General features: G+C 35.8%; 1 protein-coding gene across 3 annotated transcripts in view; it reads left to right on the top strand.

Moving 5' to 3' along the window:
• PCDH9 (protocadherin 9) overlaps positions 1-25,590 on the top strand; it is a 949,264-nt gene that overhangs the window by 353,778 nt on the left and 569,896 nt on the right. The window lies entirely within an intron of this gene.

The following is a 25,590-nucleotide window of genomic DNA, read 5'->3' on the forward strand; positions in this document are numbered from 1 at the left end:
ATTAATGTATATTCTAGATTCTCATTGAAGCTAGATTTTTTTCTCATTCCCTTAAAGTTATAGAAAATAACTTTAAAATTTTGATTATTATTAACAGAAAAGGTTTTTTTAAATATATTTTATTGATTTTTTTCACAGGGAGGCAAGGAGAGAGATAGAGAGTTAGAAACATCAATGAGAGAGGAACACCGATCAGCTGCCTTCTGCACACCTCCTACTGGGGATGTGCCCACAACCAAGGTACATGCCCTTGGCCAGAATCGAACCTGGGACCTTTCAGTCTGCAGGCTGACGCTCTATCCACTGAGCCAAACCGGTTAGGGCAGAAAAGGTTTTTTTTTTTTTTTTTTTTTGTTTTGTTTTTGTTTTTGTTTTTTTTTTTGTACTTGTTTTTGCCAAGTATAAGGATCTATCATTTTCAGAAGCATTGATAGTAATATGTCTGACAAACTGTTTTGATTAATACAAATTTTATTGATAAGAAACTTCTTTATGTACAATCCATTAATTGAGGTAGAAAAGGGCAAAGTGATAATTCGTACAGTTTTATCTGCTAATTCATCATCCACATATTTTTCTTTATGTTTATATGGATCTAAATATTAAAAAAAAAAAAATCCTTCTAAGCTAGAACATATATTCATTTTCTTATTTTGGTTTTATTTTTGTCTTTATCTTCCTTTTCCCAAAGTCTTACTCACATGACAGTTGAGAGAAGAAGCATAATTTTTTAGCCCTTTAGGATTTTTCATCATCACCATGTATGTTTTAAGTGTCTAGAAGACAGGAGTTTCTTCCATTAATCACCCTTAATTCATACAATAATAATGCAATAAGCCTTACTCCGTGTAATAATAAATAAGTTTTATCCATAAATAGTCACAAATCTTTACAAAGTCTACCCCAAATGATCTGAAAGCCACTGAAATCCAAGTAGTTTTCAATTCCTAAGAATTAGATAAATTTTATATCATATTCATGCCTGTGTTTTTTGAGTAAAGAAGCGCTACCACCCAGACATCTGATTGCTCACGGTGGGGTGGCTTTGGGAAAACTTTACTAAAGATTACCTTATTTTTTGTAGAGTTTAAAAGGTTTATAATTAAAATAGTTTTCTAATAACCATGTGTTTTTATCCCTAGATATTATGTAAAAGCACACAACACAGATTGTACAAGGTTTATTTAACTAAAGTTCTAAGCAATGTGGACAAGAAAAAGAAATGATACTCAGAGCTATGGTATTAATTTACTAGTATATTATCATTCAACTACCTAAGAACAGTACAATTAAACCTACAGTGATATATTTCTAAATAAAGTAGACAAAATTGTATTAGAAATCTCTTATCCCACAAATTATCATTTAAGCATAATATTTCAGACCCATTCTAGTCTGAATGATTATAGACTAGGTCATCTATAAAATCCTATCTCTGTTAAGTGTTCTAAATCAAGATGGTGACAGCAACCGATACTTTTGTAGCATGTACCTAGTGTCAGGGTCTATTTCAAACATCTAAAAAATTAAAATTTTAATTATTTATTTATTTATTTATTTATTTATTTACTAATTTTAGAGAAGGGAGAAGGAGAGAGAAATAGAAACATCAACGATGAGAGAGAATCATTAAATGGTTGCCTTATTCCCACCCCACACTGTGGACTGAGCCTGCAACCCAGGCATGTGCCCTGACTGGGAATCAAACAGTGGCCTCCTGGCTCATTGGTTGACTCTCAACTACTGAGCCACACCGACTGGGCTATTTCAAACTTTTAATGTGCATATTAGACCATCATTCACATTTTATTCTTGATCAGTTAAAATTGCTTTTAACCATAATATGACTAGTTTCTGAAGTATATGTTTTTTAAATGCAGAGTGATAATCTCTGATGTTTCTTATAAAATAAAACTTGAGGACAGATGTGATCCAGTTTTGGGGTTATACAAAGCATTCTAGGAGACAGAGTTTAATATAAATGTTTACTATCTGCAGGCCAGTAACAAAGTTTTAATAGCCTGTTTCTTAAAAGTTATTAATATAGTATTAATCATTCTTGAAAATTAATAACAAAAGGTAATTATAACCTATAAATCCGTGCCTGCAGTATGCTCTTACTATTTTTATTTTATTGAATAATGTGCTAAGCTTGCTTAATGAATGTATGTTACTATTTTTTTTACTTTCTTACAAATTAGTCTTTTTTCCTTAAACAGTTTAATAAAGTAAAAAAAGGAGGATATTTATTGTTTTTACCATAACAATATTTAATTTTATAAAACTATACTGTTCTTTGAGTAGATCACATTTTGGGTCAATTGATACTGTTTAATCTGAATGAAGTTATAAAATTTGTATTATGACGTTAGATACAAAATAAAATCAAGATCTATATGACTAGCAAGGTTTTAATCACTCTTCATTTATTATTCTTAGCATATCACTCTTAACTTAGATATAACAATTATTGCTTATGAAGAAATACTAAGATCAGGTATTGGACAAATTTTGCACGAGACACTATTCTAAGCACTTCATATGTATTATCAACCTTCATCTAATCTAAGATATTACTTAATATTTCACTTAGGGCGGTAAACACACCATTCAATATACAGATGATGTATTGCATACTTGAAAATTATATACTTTTATTAATCAATGTCACTCTAATAAACTCAATTTAGAAAACATGCTTTACTTCATGTCCAACTAGGAAAAAATTTATATTAATTAAGCTCTGATAAGTTATTATTTATGGTTCAATATGTATCCTCTGCTTTAAGATATGTTAAAATGTAGACAAAAATGTATGTTACCATTGTTAAAATATAGCTCATTTAATCCTGACAACAACTTTATTAGGTACTATTATTATTTTTTCAATTTTACAAATGGGAAACTGAGACACGTAAAATTTATATAAATTGCCCAAATTCACACAGATAATAATTAATGGAGCTGAAATATAAACATGACAACATGGCTTCAGAAACTGCAAGGTTAACTACTCTGTGATAGTTTTTTTAAAAAAATCACAGGCTCTTAATCAAGAACCATAGAGATTACATATGCATACAGCTGACATGTAACTTAAAGATGAGAACGTTGGGGTAGCTTGCCCTCGGTCACAGAGCTAGATAGTGATAGCCTAGAACCAGATTCAGGTTTTCTGATTCTGGAGTAACTACCTTGGAAGTGCATTCAATTTTTCTAAACAAGTGTCTAAGAAAGTTGTTCACATTTGAGATTTTTCTGAAGTTTGATTTTAAATTTAAGCTATTATGTTTAACTTTTCTCCTTCGGGCAGGCCTTCTGTCATTGGGCACACAGAGCACCATAATGGTTAAAAAAGAAGCAAAGAAATGAATAAGTGCACATTGTTTTCATACCACAGATGCAAATTACCTTCACTATGCACCTTTGAGCTATACATTTTATTGCCATTTATTTCTAATAGATTCAAATCGCTTTACCCATGAAACAGCATAGAAAGTAAGCAGACAGAGCTCTCAGTGCCTGTATTCTGCAGTCTGTAGGAAATGTCTCATAGCTATTGGAATTCACACAAGACTGCATTTCAGTGTGAGTAGCTGTTCCCTGACACTGTTTTTGATGCTTGAGGCAGAGTGTTTTTACAAAATGGTCTAATGTTCAATGTATGAATTTTTGAGATAAGAGTTTTTTTTCTTGGAGCAATGAAATCTGAAAATCAATGTCAGATGGAAATCTTAACTCTAAGAGTTAGGGAGATTGGGGGAAGAGCTTTAAAATAAGTGTGAGTTTCAGCAGCCAGACTTGGAAAAGGTGGCAGTTATCGCAAGTGTGAAATTCATGGGTGCAGATGGTGGATGAAGATAGCCGAGGAGGGACTGCAGCTCTAAGTCTCTAGACCCAAATTGGGAAAGTCCTTTCGATATAGGAAATATTTCTGACCTTTTACAACAATTTGCAACACAGGTTTTGCTGGATTCAGAAATTCTTAAGAAGTTATAGCTGATTGCACAAACATTCCAGTTGTGGCACTTGATAAAAATATTTGATATGAAACATATCAAATGGAGAGTGAGAAGAGTGTGTCATAGAGAAAGGAACTAAAGTACAAAACCATTACTACTTCTGTGTCAGTTATTTCACATTTACAACCTTATTTAGGACAATAGTGTTCAGGCGAGCATTATTTCCCTCAGCTAAAGATGAGATTATGCTTGTATGTTGAGCTTGGTCACACTAAGAGGTCTGACTACACCGGGCTCAGTGTTTGTAATGTGACGTAGAACACCTCTGTTTTAATTAGCATTACCAAATGTAGTAAGAGCAAAATGGTAACATTGTCTTGGGACTCTCACAAAAAAAGGAGAGAGGTAAAACCAAAACTATTTTGCATATATCTTGATTTTTCTTCTTCTCTTTTCTGCACTTATCACTGATTAAACTTAAATGTAACTAACTAGTCAGGACCTAATTAAACAGGATTTAACATGTTCATTTTACTATACATACTTGAATTTTTTTGTTCATGATGTATTATGTAGTGATATTACCCATTAACTTTTAATAAATAAATGTATTCAGTACTTAGAATAGGTATTATAGTTGATATCACCACTTAAATTAAAATAATAGGTTTTCCATTTAGTTATAATGCATGTTATATTTGTGAGTAATAAAGGTTATTAGTTTAATAGCTTTTCACTAATAATACTAAATTGATTTACAAGCCAGTTTATTTTTGTTTTTTACTTGATAAGAACAAATTTTTCTAAACAAATGGGACTACATCAAACTAAAATATGTCTGCATAGTGAAAGAAGCTATCAACAAAACAAATAGACCACCTACTTACTGGATAGCATATTTGCAAATGATACACCTGGTAAAGGATTAATATCCAAAATATATAAGGAACTCAAATAGCACCAAAAAAATCCCACAAACAATTCAGTTAAAGAAGGGCTAGAGGACTTAGTTATTTTGTCAACAAAAAATGTAGAAGACAAACTGACATATGAAAAGATGCTCCGCATGACTAATCATCACAGAGATGCACATTAAAACCACAATGAGATATCACCTCCCACCTGTCAGAAAGGCTATCTATCTATCTATCTATCTATCTATCTATCTATCTATCTATAAAGAGTCAGGGCCCGTCACATCTGAAACAACTGAATGGTCAACTGAAGAGGCTGAGTGGGGTGACAAGGCGGGCAGGGGGGTCAGTGAGGGACAACCAAATGACTGAGCAGCAGGCTGTGTGGAGTGACCAGGCTAGCAGGGGGGTTAGTGAGGGATGGCCAAACCACTGAACAGCAGGCTGCATGGGGCAACCAGGCCAGCAGGGGAGGCAGTTGGGGGCAACTAGGCTGGCAGGGGTGGCATTCAGGGGCAACTAGGCTAGCAGGGGGGCAGTTAGGAGTGACCAGGCCAGCAGAAGGGGACAGTTAGGGGAGGCCAGGCTGGCAGAGGGGGGCTATTGGGGGTGACCAGGCCTGCAGGGGGGGCAGTAAGGGGCAACCATGTAGGCAAGGGGGGCAGTTAGGGGAGACCAGGGTAGCGGGACTGCCAGTTCAGGCCTAAACCGGCAGTCAGACATTCCCCAAAGTGTTCCGGATTGGAGAGGGTGCCGGATGGATTGAGCAGACACGCCTCCCCACACCCCCCATGCACGAATTTCATACACCGGGCCTCTAGTCATCAATAAATCAACAAATAACAAGTATTTGTGAGGATGTGGGGAAAAGGAAACCCTTGTGCACTCTTGGTGGGAAAGCGGATTGATGCAGCTACTCTGGAAAGCAATATGGAGTTGCCTCCAAAATTATAAATAGAGCTGCCATATAATCAGCAATTCCATCCTTAGATATTTATTTAAAGAAAATGAAAACATTAATTCAAAAAGGTATATGAACCCCTATGTTTATTGCAAAATTACTAGTGATAGCTAAGATATAGATGGAACCTAAGTATTCATCAATATATGAAGATAAAGAAGAAATATTATTCCACAATAAAAAGAATGAATTTTTTCCATTTGCAACAACATGGATGAGCCTAGAGGGTAATGTGCTAAATGCAATGTCAGACAGAAACTTCTTTCTTTCTTTCTTTCCTTCCTTCCTTCCTTCCTTCCTTCCTTCCTCCCTCCCTCCCTCCCTCCCTCCCTCCCTCCCTCCCTCCCTCCCTTCCTTCCTTCCTTCCTTCCTTCCTTCCTTCCTTCCTTCCTTCCTTCCTTCCTTCCAAAATATCCCACAAATATGTCAGAGACACTGTTATATTATATGCCAAATTCATCAAGCTGAGCATGTAAACGTGTTTCTTTGTGTCTCAGATGGTATAGTCTAAGGGCCGTGCTCTTATATTCAGTACTGTATAGTGTAAGCAGTGCTAAAATAAGATATGTTTAGGATTCAAGAAGAACACATAACAGCAGCAATTTAACCTAATAGAGGAAAATGATCATAATATTAATGTGAGACTTGAAGGAGTCCCCTAGGTGAATGATCAGGAGTGGTGTGATATGGTGGTAGGTTCCTCAAGTAGACTGCATGTGTGAAGGCCAGGTGTTAGGAGAATACATCACAGGGTTGAGAAATTTTCACTGGCTGTTTTCTCTTTTCAATCAGAATTCTTTCCTGGTTTCATTATCAAGATCTCGTCATGCTTCAAAATGAAAGACTTCAAACTTTACATTACTTGTTTAATGTGATATCTACATACATTTCTAATTATTGAGAACAATGACAACATAATATTTCTCAAAGTGTGTTTAATATACTTTACTTTAACATTCATAAAATGTAATTTTAAACTTAGATATGCATATGTATAGACATATTTTTACAGATTTGGAGAATATATATATATATATATATATATATATATATATATATATATATATATATCAGAGAGGAAGGGAGAGGGAGAGAGAGATAGAAACATCAATTATGAGAGAGAATCATTGATCGGCTGCCTCCTGCTTGCCCCCCACTAGGGATCGAGCCCGCAACCCAGGCATGTGCCCTTGACCAGAATCAAACCTGGGACCCTTCAGTCCACAGGCCGATGCTCTATCCATTCAGGCAAACCAGCTAGGGCATAGATTTGGATTTTTAAATCAAATTTCATCTATAACAATTGCACGTGTACTATATGTGAATATATAATTATTAGAAAAAAACAAATCTGATGTAGGGTTGCACCTTTATATAGATGTGTAAATCTGATTTTATAAATAATAAGGAATAGCCCCTTATTATTAAAGACAATATACATTACTGTTTTCCAGAAGCTAAATAAATGTATTTGAATAATGAACTCCACTGGAAATGCATGGAGAACTTTTCAGTTGAATTCCCTGTATTCTAGCAACAGATATAAATGAGCTGTCAAATTTTCCAACAACTCAATATTTTTTTTTTCAATTAGTTAACCCTGTATAAAGGATGGCCATCACCTTCTTCTACTTTTTATTAAACATGTTCTGCCATTTCTTCCTCACCACAAAGCAAGTGGACTTGGTTTTATTCATAGGAAGAGCTGCATTTGACAGATTTGCTGAGGGTGTCAGCAGTGGTCGCAGGCTTGATGGACATCACTAAAACTTGTTGTGGTGCAGCTCCTGCTAATTAGTTGTTTGAAGCCATGCTGTGTGCCACAGGCATAAGCTTGTCACCAAAAGACATCTTTGCCATTCAGAGTGACAGCTGTGGCGCAGCTGTTTATGGAGGGAATGGAGTATGCAGAGAGAAAGGGAGGAAACTTTTAAATAAGTGACAGCCATAGTGTCTTTCACAGAAGGATCCTGAAGATAATAACAAAACGAGCAAAATGTAGAATATAAAGAGGTGTAAATCAATTACCTGGTGAATCAGCATGGAAACCACACATGAAATGACAATAAATAATACCAGACTGGGAGAATGAGAGAAAAATACAGCTACCTCATAGTTTTTTTGTTTGTTTGTTTGGTTTTTTAACTCAACTGAATTGTATTTTCTTGTGGTTAATACAGGCAGGCATTTGCTTATGGAACTAACATAGAAGTGTGGTTTTCAGTGGATTCTGCACATCTTTGGGTAATAATGAGGAAGCCTAACAGAATGTTTCTTATTTCAACTCCTCTAGAGTACATGGTCACAAAATTTATTGGGATGCTATATATCATAGGATACTGAAGAGAATAAAAGTTGGGAGGAATAAAAGTAATACCAATATATGTGAGAGGATTATAGAAATGGAAAATATAGAAATTTAATATAGGAAGTAATAACTTCTTTAAAAATGTATTTATATTAAAGTAATAATGAATGAATTATTTTATACTTATTGATGCTTGAGAACTATAAGATCATTTTTAAATGGCTATTTTAGGATTTGGAAATCTAAAAAAAGTCAAAGTATCTATTGTTAGAAGACCATATTGACTAACTCAATTAACTCAGTATTTTTCACAAAAGCATTTCATATCATAAAATACTCATTCTAATTTCCAAATATTCACTAATAATGTTTTATAGAGAATACCTAATATTTCATATAATAAATTGAGTTGTCTGTATATATTTTAGGATTTGTAAATATGTTCTAAATTATGATGTAAGTTGCATAAATTCTGATAAAAGATTTAAATTTGAAATGGATTTTTGGATGTTTTGTATATTTATATAATATAAATATCACTATTTATAGACATACCATGATTTAAAGGAGGACTTATTAGATATTGCTTGGTATATCACCAAATTCTGTAAGGAAAGGTGATAGAATTATAGCTACTCTTCTTATCTGTTCTATAGTACATAAAATCGTAGATAGATACAAGAATGTTTTACCTATTTAAAATGTTTTGAGGCACTTTTTTATGCAAAAGAAAAATAATGCAAATAATATAAAGTACATAATCTCATCATTGACTGCATTTTAGATTTTGTTCTAACTTTATATAATTTTGAGTTTTAGGATATTAAAACTTTTAAAAATAGAAGTATTATAGAATCTTTCTAATTATTGAGGAGGTGTTGTCTGAACTTATATTTTTTCCTCTAGATAGTTCAAACAATTAATGTCTCTATGTTGTGTTGCATGCATTAAATATTGATTAAATACAGAATGAATTAAGTAGAAACCTCTTTCAATGTCATTTTACTTCTTCAATTTTAGAATTATAGGAAACCTAGAGGAGCATTCAGTGACTACAGCATGTCATGAATGACATAGATGGATTCTGGGCTAAAACCACCAGGGGAGCCATATTCAGCAGGTCAGGAATGGAATCTGAATCTGAATTTTTGAAAAAAAATTATGAATATCTAATGGGTTTTATGTGTAAGGTGAACAGGATGACTGAAGACAGGTTTTAAATACTGATCAGTAAATTAGGTCATTAATAAATTAGGGTCTTGCAATTTGAGTATCAGCTTTTTCTGAATAGATAGGAAAAGAGCAGAATAGAAATAATTGTATAGAATTGAATAAATAGGTTATAACAGAATAGATTGAGGAGACAAAGAAAGGAGATCAAGAAGAAAATAGAAGAGAATAGAAATATTGGAGTGGATGGCATATCAAGTCATTAAGTATTATTGTACATATCACTTATTTCAATTGTGTATGTTTCTGTAAGTTTGAGTGTTTATACTGTGTCTCTATGTAAGATGGATGGCTTATTATCGGTCACTGTCAGAGTTTGAAAGCCACTGTTCATAAGTAGCTGACACATACCACTTTTAATTCATTAACGACTTCAAAAATGTTTTGATTATATTAACTGAATGAACAACTCTTCAAGGTAAAATTTCTTATAACTCTGGTTTATAGTTGAATAAAGGAGAGCAGAGAGAGGCAAATGACTTGCACACTGTTGCACAGAAAATAAGAGGCTGTGGCAACATTCACTTCCAGAGAATCTAGTATAGGTTGTGCTCTTAGCCACTGTTCTAACCCTTCTGACAAAGATGGTGGCAGATCCAGTATTTGTGACCAGCTTCCCTACTCACAGTATAATATAGCACTCCTTCACTGCATCAGCTGCTGCTCCTGTTAGCCTAAATCCCAATCACAGGTCAACGTTTATTAGCCTCACGGATCATTTGTCCCATAAAATGTTCCTTGCAAAAATATATATATATATATATATATATATATATATATATATGTTTAAAAAGTTCATTCCCCAGTAATGCATCTTGGTGATTTATAATAGGATTAATGTATAACTGCACTTAACCAATTTTAAGTGAATAAATCTATTAAAATATATTTTAACCCACTCACTGATAAAATAACTTGACTATAAAGTCATATTCAAAGAATACCTATTAATATATCTCATATAACTAAATTTTAATAAATGCTGGCCTATGTCACCTATAGGCCAATATTAATTTTCTGAAGTTAAAATTAATACTCTTAACATTTAAGTAAGACCTCAATTTTTAAAATATGATATTTGTCATAAAATAAAACAAAATGAGAAATGAACATGTGATAACAAACTTTATATATGTGTATATTATCCACACACTTGTTATCAAAGTAAACATATTATTTATTTATGTATGTATGTATGTATGTATGTATTTATTTATTATTTAGTTAATCCTCACACAAGGATATTTTTTTCATTGCTTTTTAGAGAGGGTGGAAGAGAGGGAAGGGGGGAGTAAAAGAGAGAGAGAGACATCAATTGGTTGCCTAGTGCACGCACCCTGACTTGAGCCAGTGATCAAACCTGCAACCCAGGTATGCGCCCTTGACTGGGAATCCAACCCTTAAGGGCTAAACATATTTTTTTAAATTGCTAAATCCACCTTGCTTTTTAGACAAAATATTTGATGATATATGACTATATTTACATATGCCTATTTTTCAAATAATGCACTTTAAAGAACAGAAATTCACAAACTTTCATATTGGTGTTAAATTCCTGCTTCTTTTGTCATTGTTTTTCATTCAATGTGTCTGCTTTCTTTTTGTTTGTTTTTTTATGTTTGATTTTTAAAACAATGAATGTATCTTATTACATGTATGATATCTTCTTTTTTATTTCTGATAAGATGTTTTAAAATAAAAATGAAGCTATTTTTTTAAGTTTCTATGTACTTTACAAAATAATAAAGGCCAAAGTCAGTGATATGTTGAATAAGCACTACTGTACAGTGAAAGATGACAGAATAGAGTTTATTTTTGGGTGGTAGACAACTCTCACTTCTTGTCATTAAGGCACAAATGTTTGAGTTTTATATATAAGGACATTTTCTGAATTTTAACATATAAAAATTGCTAAAATTTTATATTGGTCAAAAGTATATTCTGTAAAATTTAAGTATTACATATATATATATATATATATATATATATATATATATATATATATGAAATATAATTTCAGGTTGACTACTAATACTAAACACTAGCCCGTTAGATTTTAGATTTGTAGGGTAATATGAAAATAGAAAAAAATTTATTAATTTATTACTTTCTCAATATATTTTACTATTTAATATGCCACCCTAAATGTTTACATCTTAATATTTAAATAAAGTAAGGGGACTGCCATTACATGCAACCTTTCTTTTATCAGTTTGTTCTCTAACTGCAGAAGGTGGCTGGTTCCTGATGCCCAGGAATTACACTCTCCCAAATAATTTCATTCAGGGTCAGCTAAAGATTAAAAAAGCAGCCCAAAACAACAAACAACCCAGAATGCATGTAGTTTTGATACTGCTTTCTAAATTAATGAAATTCATACTTTTAAAATAGGTATTATTGTAGCCCTGGCCTGTTTATTTCAGTGGTTAGAGCATCAGCCTGTGGATCAAAGAGTATTTGGTTCAATTCCTGGTCAAATCAATTGAAAACATATCTTCAGCTGAGGATTTTATATATATATGTAAATCTTTAAATAAACTTTTATGTATGTGAGTTTATCCCATAAATGCTAAAAGCATTATTAAATGAAAAAGGTTTATATTTTTTTCAAATTGATCCCATAGCCTTCTACTATCTAATAGCTCTATTTTATGGATGTACTGGGGCCTTATGCACGAAATTTGTGCAAAGGGCTTGGCCCTTGCAACCCCGCCCCAGTTTCATCCAGAAGGTTGTCCAGAAGGTCGTCCAGACACTCGTTCTGCTGTTTGGTCTAATTAGCATATTAGCTCTTTATTATATAGGATATTTATTTCCATATTTTTGGCCAATAGGCCAAACTGCTTTCAATTGCACTTTTTAGCTGAATTAACTCTATTTTGACTTGAATGGGCACTTATGACACAATAGCTACTTAAAACAAATGGATAATATTAAATTTCAGCATATCTCATTGACACGTAATTTTAAACAACTTGTAGACATGCATTTTACCAACGTTTTGAAAAAATTTGTATTATTTTCAAAGTGAGATCTGGTTTGCTTACTCATTTAATGGGGTTATTATTATATAAGACATTTACCAGTTGAGTCTGTGGACGTAAGAAACGTCCAAACCTGTGGAGAATTTTTATGAGTTTATTTGAGCCAAACTGACAGCAATTGCTGGGAAGCAACATCTCAAAGGACTGAGAAAATGCTCTGGAATCTGGCAGTTTTGCACCTTATTTTATACATCAGAATCAAAGGGGAAGACATAAAGGGACTACATGAAATCCGCTGGTGATAGATTAGGGAAGCTGGAGAAAGCAAAGCAGGGAAATCTCTGAGCCCGGATAGAAAGTTAAACAGACTCATCCTTCTTTTACATTGGTGGGTATAGGATAGTTAACAATTAGCATGAACAGCATATAGAGGTGATATGCAAGGGAACAAGAGAATAAAGAGTGTTTCTTTGGTCTTGCTCTGCCGGGAGATGGTGCCCTGAGAAGTCTAGAGAAGGGGATCACACAGACATTCCAGAGGCATAGTATTTAGGCAATAGATATGCTCAGTTAAGGTAAAGGCTGACCTTTGTCAGGGAAGATACTGGCCTAGGGCATGACTACCTGCCCTGACTTGCCTTGGTTAGGATGTTTTGACTTTAGACCATCCTATGTGGATACTGGAGGTCTCTGAGTTTGCAAGGCCACCATGCAGGCCTCCCCTGAGCTTATTAGTATGTGTTACCCTTTTTATCCACAAGACCATGGAAAACCTCTGCTTAATATGGGAAAGAAAAGCAAGAACATTTTGAGTGAGTCTAACCCTGATTCAGCATGCATCTACAAAACACAATATGGGGAGTTTCATCGTAAGTGAGACAAACGCTGAAATAAGGAGAGGGAAATTTAAATTATAAACGGGGATTAAAAAATAGAAAAATTCTGATAGCATACAGTGTAATGCTCTGCAGTAGTGAAAAGAAGAAACCATTGATGCATGTAATAACATGAATGAATCTCCACAGTATTATGCTAAGTGAAAAAAAAAGACATAAAAGTCTACATAGTGTATGATATAATTTCTATTACATTCTGGAAATGGCAAAGCTATAGAGGCAGAACTCAGATTAGTGGTTGCCAGGAGCTGTGGCCTGAGGGTGACGTAATAACTACCAAGGGTCTCAGAGGAAGCTTTTGAAGTGAAAAAGCGATTCTGTAACATGGTTGTAGTTGTAGTTTGTCAAAGAAAAATTGCACTGAATAGAGTTAAACAGGCAAAGGAGAGTTTATTCAAGAATATTAACCAAATAACTTACATGCATATACACAGACCATAGTGTGGTGAAGGCCTGGGGTGGGGAGTTGGAGGGGAGGTGCAGGCTAGAAGTGGTCAATGGGGGAAAAAAGGGGACATCTGTAATACTTTTAACAATAAAGATACATTTTAAAAAAGAATATGGCAATGGGGGAGAGGGATGGAACTCAACTCCTTTGAAACAGGAGCAGGAGAGTTTTTAAGCATTGGGAAATAAATAAGCCAGTAGGAAAACACTGGGAAATGTTAGGTGGTAGGTTAGTGATAGGCCAATGCTACTCATCAAATTTAGGCTCCTAGCCTCTCACAGAGACGAGGAGAGATGAACGGTCTCCATCTTGATGAATACATTTCAGAGGTCTTTGAGAAAGACATTTCTGAGTTGTAAAACTGGCAAGAAAGGAGAGTTTCATCTCAAAAGGGCAGATACAGAATTTACAACTGCAAGGAGCTTTTTGTTTGTTTTTAACAAATGCACTATGGAAAGGAAAGCTAGTGCCTAGACTCAGAAACAAGACTGTAAAGTTTAGTCAAGCTAAGGAGAATGTATGGCAACTTAGCCAGGTCCCATGACTATGTCTGTGTGGATGTCATAGCACTCTACTCCTTAATTTCACTGTATGCAAATTATATCCTCGTAAGCTCAAAAGATCTGACATTTAAAAATGCAACTATGAAAAAATGTCATCACTGGTGTAGAATGAAAGCAGTAGAATCATGATGTCATAGAGAAAGGAAAAAAAATGACATTATAATCTCACAGGAAATACTAGTAAGTTCCTCTCTCTTCCATATGTGGAACATCAAACATCTTTTATGAATGCCATGGTAATTCATACATCTAATATATGTACAAGATAGCAGGTATCAACTCAGAAATACAAAATAGAGACCCTAGTTGCTATAGATAAAATGTTTACTTGCATCTCTTTATGTTTACCGAATTATTAAGAAAAGCAAGAAGCTCTTACCCCAAAAGCATATTTGCTTAAAATCAACACACTGGTATATACATATCCTATACCACACCTACTATTCCAGCTTCAAAGAATTGGAGCCATTGTCCTCTTCTTTCAACAACAGCTGATGTACACAGTTATGATGAAAAGCATCTCAGCAGGAGAGAACTTTGCTTTTTGTCATGTGCCTCTTTCTCAGAAAGCAACAGAATATTGTCAGGGAAAAAGAGAGCGTTTCTATATGTTGACTCTTATACTGCTGACAGCTTTATTTTAATTCCAGACCCAGAGAATGTCTACTCTCCTTGTAGTGATGATTGGAGGGCAAAGTTCTCATTTCCACCAGGGAGCAAGTGACAAAGGGTAGGCCTAGATCCACAGCCCTGGGATCCCAGGGCACAGCTTGCTTTCTGCATCTTGGTAACAGGATGCACTAGTTCCCTTCTCCCCTCCCTTTAGTCATTTCATTGAAAATACAAAAGGCTCATTTAGCAGCACTCCTCGGCATAAGCACTGCGAACCAATCAATCAAAACAAATACTTCTTTTCTGAGGCATCCTGGTGACCTTGAGAAGTGTGACAAATGACTTAAAGGATGGAACCGACAGAAGTTTCGGGATAAACCAGAAAATTATGTCCTGCCGCATGATGAAGAGAAATAAAAATGGAGAGAGCTAGACATACGCTTAGTTTAAATAAGACTCGATAAATTCTGTAACTGCTGTGTACAGCCTTGGCCCTAGATCAGAGGTGCGCAGCCTGCACAGCAATCAGGACTTTCTCAATAAACCTCAGCCTGTTATGGTTCTCACCACATTTACTTTCCCAATACGATAGTGCTTTACAGCTATCTACTCGATTACGGCCAGAGTTCCTAGCAGTTATTGATAACCACACCACAGACGTTATATCTCCACCAGCAGAGGCGGGAGGAGGGCAGTCAGCACAGTGAATTTCCTACCCTGGATATATCTCCCCGAAACAGGAAGCTGATGACTCAGTTCTACAATGGAGCTGTGATTCTCACTGTGGTGAAACTACTTAGGTCATTTTTATTTTTAGCTCCCTGGCACAATTATAGAAAAGTATTGTAGGAAAATCACATCTTCCATGAGGAGGAGTCCTAACAGCTTTTAAGAGGTTCTAAATGTCGGGGGAATTCATAAACACCACCCAGTGCTGTTTTGGGTGGGGAAATGGAAGATAAAAATGTGTTTGTTAAAAGAACAAAGTAAGATTGCAAGACTGTTTCAGTTTATCGGTTCCACGCTCCACCCTCTCTTTCTAAACTCTGCCTTGCATTTCCTTTGCTATGGCTGCTACAAAAATCCGTCCTGTTCCCAGGACCTCCCGCCTCTTCAGAATCCACTCTCCGTGATTCAAGTATCTATTTCCTGCACGTGAGCAGAGCTAAGTTAGGCGAGCGTATAGTTTATGAGAATGACAATTTTGAGTAGCTACTTTCCCACTTCCCTCACTGTGATAGAAGTGAATAAAATGAATTAGTTTTATAGCCAGAGGTATTTGCGAGCTGACTTCAGTAAAAACATGTCACAGTGATTTCATATGTCAGAGTGACTTCAATACCACAAAATATGGGCCAAAGTTTCAGAGCGCTCTCTATATAATAAAAATGTATCGTTATTAGCTACTTTGCGCATGCAATTACTCCTTTATGTAAAAGCAGTATTAGGACTTTTAGGTATGTAACCATTGAATATTTAGATATTATTGCATAAAGAAAATAACATCTAGATTCTACTATTAATGTTTTTTAGTAGTTTTAGCAATATGGGTATGCTTTTACTTCTAAGCCAGTGACTAGTTTACTTAAAATACCAGAGACGATGTGAAACAATGATGTGAATACAAGATGTAGGTACTATTTTATAATACAACTGTTACATAATAGTCAATTCTGATACAGTTTTAATCATTAGTATATTAGTAGTAATACAATTAGTACCAAAGTAAAGCAGTAGCTAGTATTAAGAACACTTTCAATAACTTTATATTTTTACGAATGCATGTTAATTATGATGGCACTCTACAGTAGCAAGTCATTACAATCCTTATTTAAAAGTTTTAAAAGCCTTTATTAACATCCCTCTACTTATGCTTTCTTTCCTACTTATGTTTGTTAAAAAGTGTCTGCTGTGGAAAATATAAAGTAGCCTTTCTTTTTCCCATGGCAGAATACACTTCTTCGTTTTTGATGCATGAGCAGGCGGTTTGGTTCATTAAGCTCAGTGGCACCAATAGTAAACTAAAGAGGAATGAAAGGAAGAGGAACTGAAATACCATCAGCCCGCTAATGATACTGGAGCTGCTCAGCTTTATTGGGAGACTGCCCAGACACCCACTAATAGAAGTCATGGCCCAGGATGTGAACTTGGTGTCGGAGTGCCAAAACTACAAGCCCAGAGAAAAAGCACTGCCTACAAGGATGTCTGGAATAATTTAAGGAGTTATCTAGATTGTGTGTGTGTGTGTGTGTGTGTGTGTTAGTTACTCTGTTTGCGGGAGAGAGAGAACAAAACAAAAATAAAATAAAAATTGAAGGAAGAAATATTTAATTACTCAACACAATATTGAATAAGGATAGCAAGGATAGCAATTCTATCACAGGGGTATATGTATCTCAAGATGCATGAATTGGAGACTATCTCAGTGTCACTTTTGGATTTAAAGAGTGTAGTTCCTGTTTGTTAAACAATTTCGAATGAATGTGTACATTTTTAAGAAGGGGCTTGAATTCATGGCTCTTCAGATGACCATACACTTCCATATCGCAGTGCTACTCAGGTATTTACTAACACTCACTTATAATAATTAACACTATGATTTCTTTTATAAATGAATAGCATTCTTCCCAGCGTGCCCCTGTATATAAGGAAGTGTACAGAAATGTGCCCTTTGAAACGGGGAAAAAAGCAGATTCTCTGTTCAAATTGGGCTCATGCCCAGTGTGAACAGAGAACCACTCAGCTGGGGAAGGCAGCTTCCGTGGCCTCTGGTAACACAACCCCCTCAGTGGCTTTGCCCAGACACTTCCAATCCCGCCCAGCTGCAGACCCTGGGGAACACCTATGTGGTCCTGAGTGCACCCTCACAGCCCCATCTGACTTCAATTCTGCTTACATTTTGTGCGGAAAAAGTAGAAAGTTAATAAATAATGGATCCCCCTGCACCAATTTTTCCCTTCCTCCTTTTGTAACTCCTCGGAGAGAGGTAAACCTTTTGAAAATAGCTCAGGTGTGCTCTGAAAAACACAGACCAGAGTTTGGGCTCAATGACATCTTTGCCCTTTAAAAAATAACAGACCTAACACAGAAATCCCTTTTATAAGTTTAATGACCCAACATAGGCAAATGAATCAACAGAGCTGGAAGAGTAAGAAGGGCTGGTTTCTAATTGGACTGGAGTTATGTGCTGACCATTTAAAGTAGGATGAGAATGGCTCCATGGTGGAGAACTCACTGAGAAGAAAATGGTATAAAGTTTTATGATACCAAAAGGATACTATAGGGGTAGAATTTGGAAAGTAGAGAAGAAATGGAAAAGTCTGGCAAGGTATTCTTAAATAGAAATGACTTTCTGAGAAAGAAAAGACTTTTATGAGAAGGAAATATAAGCTCTTTCTGGGTTTAAGGTGTTCACAGCCCTGCAGAAATCTCCCTGTACTCTCACAGGTTGTAAGGAATTATGTTATACGATTCCTCCAGTTTATTTCAATTATTATTTCTATGTACTTCAAGGTGACTATACAAGAGAAATAAACGATGCTTACCAACTAAAGGACTAAAAGGCCTTGATACAAACCAGAACATCTCAGAGTTGAGTGACTTTGGCTAGTGAATTGGAATACTGGCTGGCTGTCAATACCGTATAAATGCGTAATCCCTGTTTTTACTTAAATACTCTTTCCCTTTCTTACCTAATAAAATATTATATTTGGGATTCTTTTCTTATGCTATCCTACTTTTCAGTTTCTCCTGCATTAAATGTTGAGCCCAGGAACTTAATATTTTTCAAAGATATTAACAAAAGAGACACCTTGAACCTTAATGTTGATTAAGCACAGTCTTTTAATATTCAATTTAATATATTGCTCATAGACAATGCATATATATTTTCTGAGGCAATCTTGAGATAATGATTTTATCCACTTCTTAACTTCTACATCCAAGTTTTCTAGAACTTGAGACATCCTGCACACACATCACTTTTGCAACCTAGTTTGAAATATATCCTGTGATGGGGCCCATAAGGTGGAAGAACGGTGGAAGGTGAGATAGATTCAGGCTGACATATCAAAGAATGCCTCATGGAAGAAGCAGGGTCTGAGTACAGCATTAGAGAATCGTAGGAGAGCTACCAGGTGATTGGAGTGCTAATCAGGAAAGAATTCTGTGGGAGCACTGCAGTCTAGACAAATGAGGGAGCGAAGTGAGGGGTGAAGAATGAGAACATTTAGGGAATTAAGGTACAGGGAATACACTGTCAGGAGACAGAAATTTTTACGCTTGATTCTAGCCAAAAAGTCTGAGAAGTGAGAGAGATAAATTGTGATCCATTTTATTGCTGATATGAATTTGTAAGCCAGAAATAATCTGACACTAATGACTTATTGAGATAGGCAGCAATAGAGTGCAAGAAATGTTTTTGAGAGAAACAGCATGTAGCCTGTCATTTTTTCTTAATTCACAAAACTTATAATAAATGAATTTCCTCCTTCCAGGCAGTAATGTTTTGGGAGCAGGGAAGAAAGGAACAATTGAGAAGAGAAAGCTTTTTTTCCATTATGGTGATGTGGCATATCCCCTTTACCCCCCCACCCCCACTTCTCCTAAGGCATCCCTTCTGTTTGATGAGCTGCAACAGTGTAAACTCGATCAATCCACAGAATCATTTATTTTATAGATGCTCTGGTCAACTATCATTGTCATGTTACCTAAGAAAAATATTAGAATGAGAGAAAGTCAGTTTAGCTTTGGGATCCTTTACTTATGCTCTCCTTCCTTTAACCTTCTCCTCATAAATGAGCATAACCACAACCAACCTACCCTGCCAACACACACCCAGAACCAAATCAACCTAATTCACTTGATACTTTTGAGATTGATTGCAGACATTTTAGCTCACCTAGTGAGTGCAGGATATTACACTTACATAAATTAAGAATCACAGACAAGCATACAATAAATAACAGTGATGTGATAGCTACTATATTGCAGGTGCTATGAGAACACAAAGAAAGAAGCAACTAGATTCTGATAGAGGTCAGGTGAAAGAACCAGTAGAAGGTGACATATAAGATCTACCTTAAGTGATGATTCAGAATTCAGTAGGTGAGCAAGTAGAAGCAAAAGCCCTCAAGGTGGAGAGGGCAGCAGATTAGAGGGGAGGGGATCAAGGTTGATCACGCAGTAGGAACTGGTCATCTGCAGAGCCCTGAAAAACACTTCCCAAGAGATGGTGTTCTGGGAAAAGCCGCAACAAAACAAGCAAACAGGCCCAGCAGGTGTGGCTCAGTGGTTGAGAGTTGACCTGTGAACCAGGAGATCATGGTTCATTCCCTGTCAAGACACCTGCCCAGGTTTCAGGCTCAATCTCCTGTAGGGATCCTTCAGGTATCCAATTGACAATTCTCTCTCATCATTGATGTTCCTATTCCTCTTTCCTTTCCTCAAACAAAACCCTGGTATAACAACAGTAAATATTTAAAGCTCCAGCTTTCTTTTCTGGAGGACTTCTTTACCCCTTCCATAAGCTAATATGTTTCATTACTCTGCCATAGACGCTGTCATCATTTCAGGAGCCATCTAATGTGACTAGTGTTCCACAGAACACTACTTGGGAAAGGCGGAGTTAGAATATCCTCAGTGAGTGAGTAGAACGTGCCTATTATTTAAGATTCATCGGATGCTTGAAACCGGCACAAATTCTTTTAAACAAACAAATATACAAACATGCAATCTAACAATACATCTACGGTATCATAAGCACAACAAATGATGAATAAAATTCAATGTACATATCTGAGTAGCTGACAATGTGTTCAAGTTTTACAAGGGAATGGAAGTTTACTTCTAACTGTTAGAATAGCTGAGCACTCCTGAAGCAGGTGCCATTTGACCAGAGTGCTATTGGTGATTTAGATGTACATGAAGGGCTTTTCTAGGCAAAGAGAACAACACAATCTATGTTCTGGAGAGCTCAGGGGACACCGAGGTGTCCTGGCTTGACTGAATGTGTGCAGTATGCTCTGACCAAGAAAAGATGAAAAAAGGTTTAAACTTATCTAGAGACTGAAGGACACCAAATGCCACGAAGAGTTTGTAGGTCAGTCCCTACATAGTAGGAAGCTGTAAATTTGTAAAGTGTGACAACATAAGAAAGAAGGAATTTTGAGAACTTCTTGAGGTCAGAAGTATTTATCTTTAATTAAAATAGTATGGGCAGATAGAACTTATGCACTTAGATATTTTGTGGAAGACAGTTTTATTTTATGGAATTTACATATTTTAAAATTTTGTCCTCCTATATTTGGACATCTTTCCCATTACTTAACGTTATGGTAAAAGAGTAGTTGCTGATGCTTAAGCCTTTAAAACAGTGGACAAATTGGCATTAAGTATCTGCTTTTTTTGGATATGTTTTAAGGGAATAAGAAACTGAGCAAATATTTGTCAGTCTGATTGAGGGAAGCCATGCCTGTATATAAGATATGTTTAGGGCAATTATATTGTATATTATACAGAATTAAAATGTAAATACAGTAGTTTAGAGCACAAAAAGAGGAATGCAGGTTGTCCTTCTCCAGTAAAAGAAATAAAAACAGGGCCAGGCCTTGATGAATGAGGACAGTTTGGAATGGGAGAGAGGAAGCACTGAGTTATTTTGCTAGGACAGAGCAGCAGCAAAACTGCCCTCTGAAGCTTTGTTCCAGCGTTTGCTCAGTGTTTGAGCGGAACAGACAGGACTCCACATGACAAATAATGGCTGCTTGTGGAGTTGAAGTACACTAAGAAATACATGGCTAATTATGACTGCAAAGAGTCTCAATTTAGAGAAGGGTAGAATAGTTTTACATTTAAAAAAATGTTGACCAGAGTTTCTCCATGGCACATGAGGTAAATGTGAGTTTCAGAAATAATTATATTGTCACCAAGGAAATTTCTGAGAAACCAATGTTTCATGGAGACTGAAAATGACACGTTTTTTAATTTGGCAACTTGGCTTTCTAGTTTAAATAGGACATATAGCAGCACACTGTGCTTTAGAGAACTGAACGTCTACACTAATAAAAGAGAAAGATGAAAATTGACCATACCTTCGTGGCACCCCACAGCCAATTAGGAGTGAGTATGCAAATCAACCTGGAAAATATGGCAGGTTAATTTGCATATGCAGGCGCGGAGTAGCTAGGGGCTGGGCGGCCACTTGCGTGTGCACCAGTGCCAAGTGGTCTGGGTCCCAGGGACAGGCATCCATGGGAGCCAGGCTGTCTGAGCCTGTAGGCCTGTGCATAGGCCCAGAGCACTGGGGTCCCAGAATGTCCCCAGCCTATGCACACAGGCACCAAAAGCCTGGGGGCGGGGCAGGAACATCCTGCTGGACCCAGCAGGGCCCCCACAGAGAGCAGACACCAGGGCCTGCAGTGGCATCAAGCAGGCAGGTCTGCAGAGAACAGAGAACCATGGGGAGCAGGCCTAAGTCGTCAGTAGGACATTCCCTGAGGGCTCCCAGATTGGACAGGGTGCAGATCAGGCTGAGGGGACCTCCCTACCCCATCCTATCCCCCCGTACATGAATTTCATGCACTGGGCCCCTATTTTGCTTATAAAAGTGGATTGTCCTACATATAGATTCAATAAATTATGCATAAAATACTACAGACAAATTAAGAATAGGCCATGTGTCTTTTAAGTGTTGCTTAAGGTTATCTTAGATAAACCCATAAAGTTATCCTGCTTTATACAACTCTAACACTGGTGATATTTCCTTCCTCATATTCTACATAGGCGTTCCCCCCCCATTTCTGTGTTTATAAATTCAAAATTTGCAATACAACTTAAATATCTATAGAAAGTATTTAAAATAATCCTGGAGTTCTAGGGCTAAAAACAAATTATTTCTTATAAATACCTCTATAAGATTTATAATATATAAACTTTTAGCAGTTATGTATTACATTAGTTCTGTAAAAGAACCCATTTTAGATATCTATTGTTATTTTCTATTGTAAAATATATTCAAGTAACATACTTTGGAATGGTATATTGCTATGTGTGTCTTACTAATGGAAAATGATTCCCTAGTATAAATCCAATTGCAAATTATAATATTATACTAATAGTTCAGTTAGTTGCATTAAAGAGATAAATATTACAAAGAAGGCCTAACTACTTCTGGCTCACAAGTATTCTTGTCAGGTATGTCTGAAGTACTGTACATTAGTTATTTCATTTCCACTAAAAATATTACTCTCTCCCATTTCTTACAGGGGATACCACTGAAGTGTAGAAAGACAGCAATTTGTCCAACATCACACACACCAGTGTTGGTGTTGATATTTGAATTGTAGCTCCAGAACCTATAATTGTTGCCATCACATCAAACTCAATATTATTAGGAATTTATAAGCAGTGAACAGTTCATTGAACTATTTTTTTTTAATTACTGTGAAATGTTAAGGAAAATAACCAAATGTATTCTATAACCCCACCGCCCATTCCCTGTCTTCTACATATTATGTCAATTAAATAAATAACCTGTCAGTTATTTCTTCTCATGTTGCAGACAGGAATCTTCTTTTTATTCTCTTGTATAGAAAATTCAGCCAGACCTTGAGATAGTTTGATAGAATAATTTTATATCAGGGTTATGAAATATTAAGTACAATAGAACCTGGGAAAGATACCTGGATAAAGTCTATTTTTGCTTTAAATGTAACTTTATGTGACTTTCATGCCCAGTAACATAATTACTTGCCTTGATACTATTTTATTTTATTTTTTTGTCCAGTGAAGGTTCAAAATCTTTCTGCTTATGAACGCCCGCTTTCAATTATTGAGAGTGGACTGTATTCCATTTGAAAGACACATATCTCATCCCTCATCAGTTTTCCTCTTTTGGGGCAGTGTTGCTGTCACAAGTGATGTTGTCTAATGTTTGAGCTTCATAGGATGATTGTACCCTGGGGCTTTCTCAGCAGCTGTGTTTGGTGTTTTGTGGACATTAAAAGGAATGCCCCCGCTATAGCTTCCTAACAAAGTGCTAGTCATATAGTAAGTACTATGAATACAGCTAGTGTTTCATCATTGTTAAACTTGCTTTGATTTGTTCTTTAATACTTCAATACCACAATACAACCGATCTCTTGTTTGTTCTATTCACAGCCACTATGCATGGAGTTGAGTGCTTTGCAGCTATTTTTTTCTTCAGTAATAACACCTCCTTATGCATCCTGTGTCCTACAGCATTTGTTGGATTTGTCCTTTGGCTCCAGGATTTGTTTGCATTCATTTGTACTAAATTACATCTTTTTTATTTTGTCTTCAAGCCAAGTCACTTAAATTACCTAAATGTGTTAGTAAGTTCTAAAAGATGTCTTATTTCATTTCCTATTCTGCTTTTTAATTTCCTAGTATTAGTAATTGTGCAACCTTTGTCAATCTAATTTGAATAATTTTTTATTCAATTAGATGCTTGATGTATTGTTTTACAAATGCATGGTTGAAAATTTCTTTCATGTTTTCTTCCTGTTTCTAGATCTGAGCAAAATGAGTAGAACCACCTTTTGTCTAAGATAACTTTTAGTTGAGGTTATTTTTTTTTAAATGAACAAGGTGGGAAAATGGGCTTCTTACATATTTATGGTATTAATCCTAAATTGCCATTTAAAATTATAAGTGCATTAGCTTTTCCTCTCAAAGCTATTATGTCATCTGTAGGGGAATGAATGTGTTTGTTTTACAAGGAAAAAAAAAAAGATAATCAGTAGCTCACCCTGGGAGCAAGCATGCTTGTTCTGCTGGGCTCCCTCATTTCTAGGCATGTTGCTTTTTAGCCATTTATTTTCAATATAAGAGTGCATTTTAGAATAAAGGCTGGTCTATGACTGTTGCCAAAGCAATTATGTAGCCAGCTGTAAAATTAGCTTAAGGTTTGTACTTGTTTGTTTCTCTACCCCTCTAGAGAATGTCTGCACTGGTGGTTTTTGATAGTGGAAATTCCTACTATTCAACATGAGAAAATTCAAAGTAGGAGAAACATAATTATTAATTGTGCATGAGATATTTTTTCATCTCTACTCTTTTTAAATTAGCTCGCAGCAAATCTGCTCTTTTCTAAAGCGACTGTCTTCTCTGTGAGAGAGGCATAGCTTTCCACAAAGCGCTTTCCTGTTTCTATAGTGATGCCTCCTCCTTGCTACACTGAGTGACAACATATCATAGTCTTAGGTTATCCACACTCACACGCATGTCTTGGTGTAATTGTCTGCTAGGTACACGGTGCCCTGTCCTACGTGGAAGTGGGCATCCTTGGAAAAGAGAACAGGGTCACACTGAAGCTACCCTTCCCATGCTCTCGCGTGACTTGTATTCTGTTCTTGACCTTCAGATCTCTTGTTTTGTTTCTCCTTCTGTTTTTATTCTCTTCCTTTGTAAATGTATTTGTTTACAAATAAATTTTCCTTCATATACTTTAATTTTAGGTCATAAAATGTATAGTTTTCCAACTATTTATCATTCTACTTTCAGGACCACAGATGCTAAAACCTATGTGTTTATTCTGTCTGCCCACCATGGTACCCAACATCACATTACATGAAGATGCAATTAGGCCTTTAAGGCCAAAATATGAAAAATACTTTAATTAGTGCCACTGCTCTTATATTAAGCTTTTTGGGTGAATTGCCCTTACTCATCTCCTCTGTTCACGCGCTGCA

This window comes from Myotis myotis, unplaced genomic scaffold (assembly GCF_014108235.1).
Source record: "Myotis myotis isolate mMyoMyo1 unplaced genomic scaffold, mMyoMyo1.p scaffold_m19_p_3, whole genome shotgun sequence".
Lineage (NCBI taxonomy): Eukaryota > Metazoa > Chordata > Mammalia > Chiroptera > Vespertilionidae > Myotis > Myotis myotis.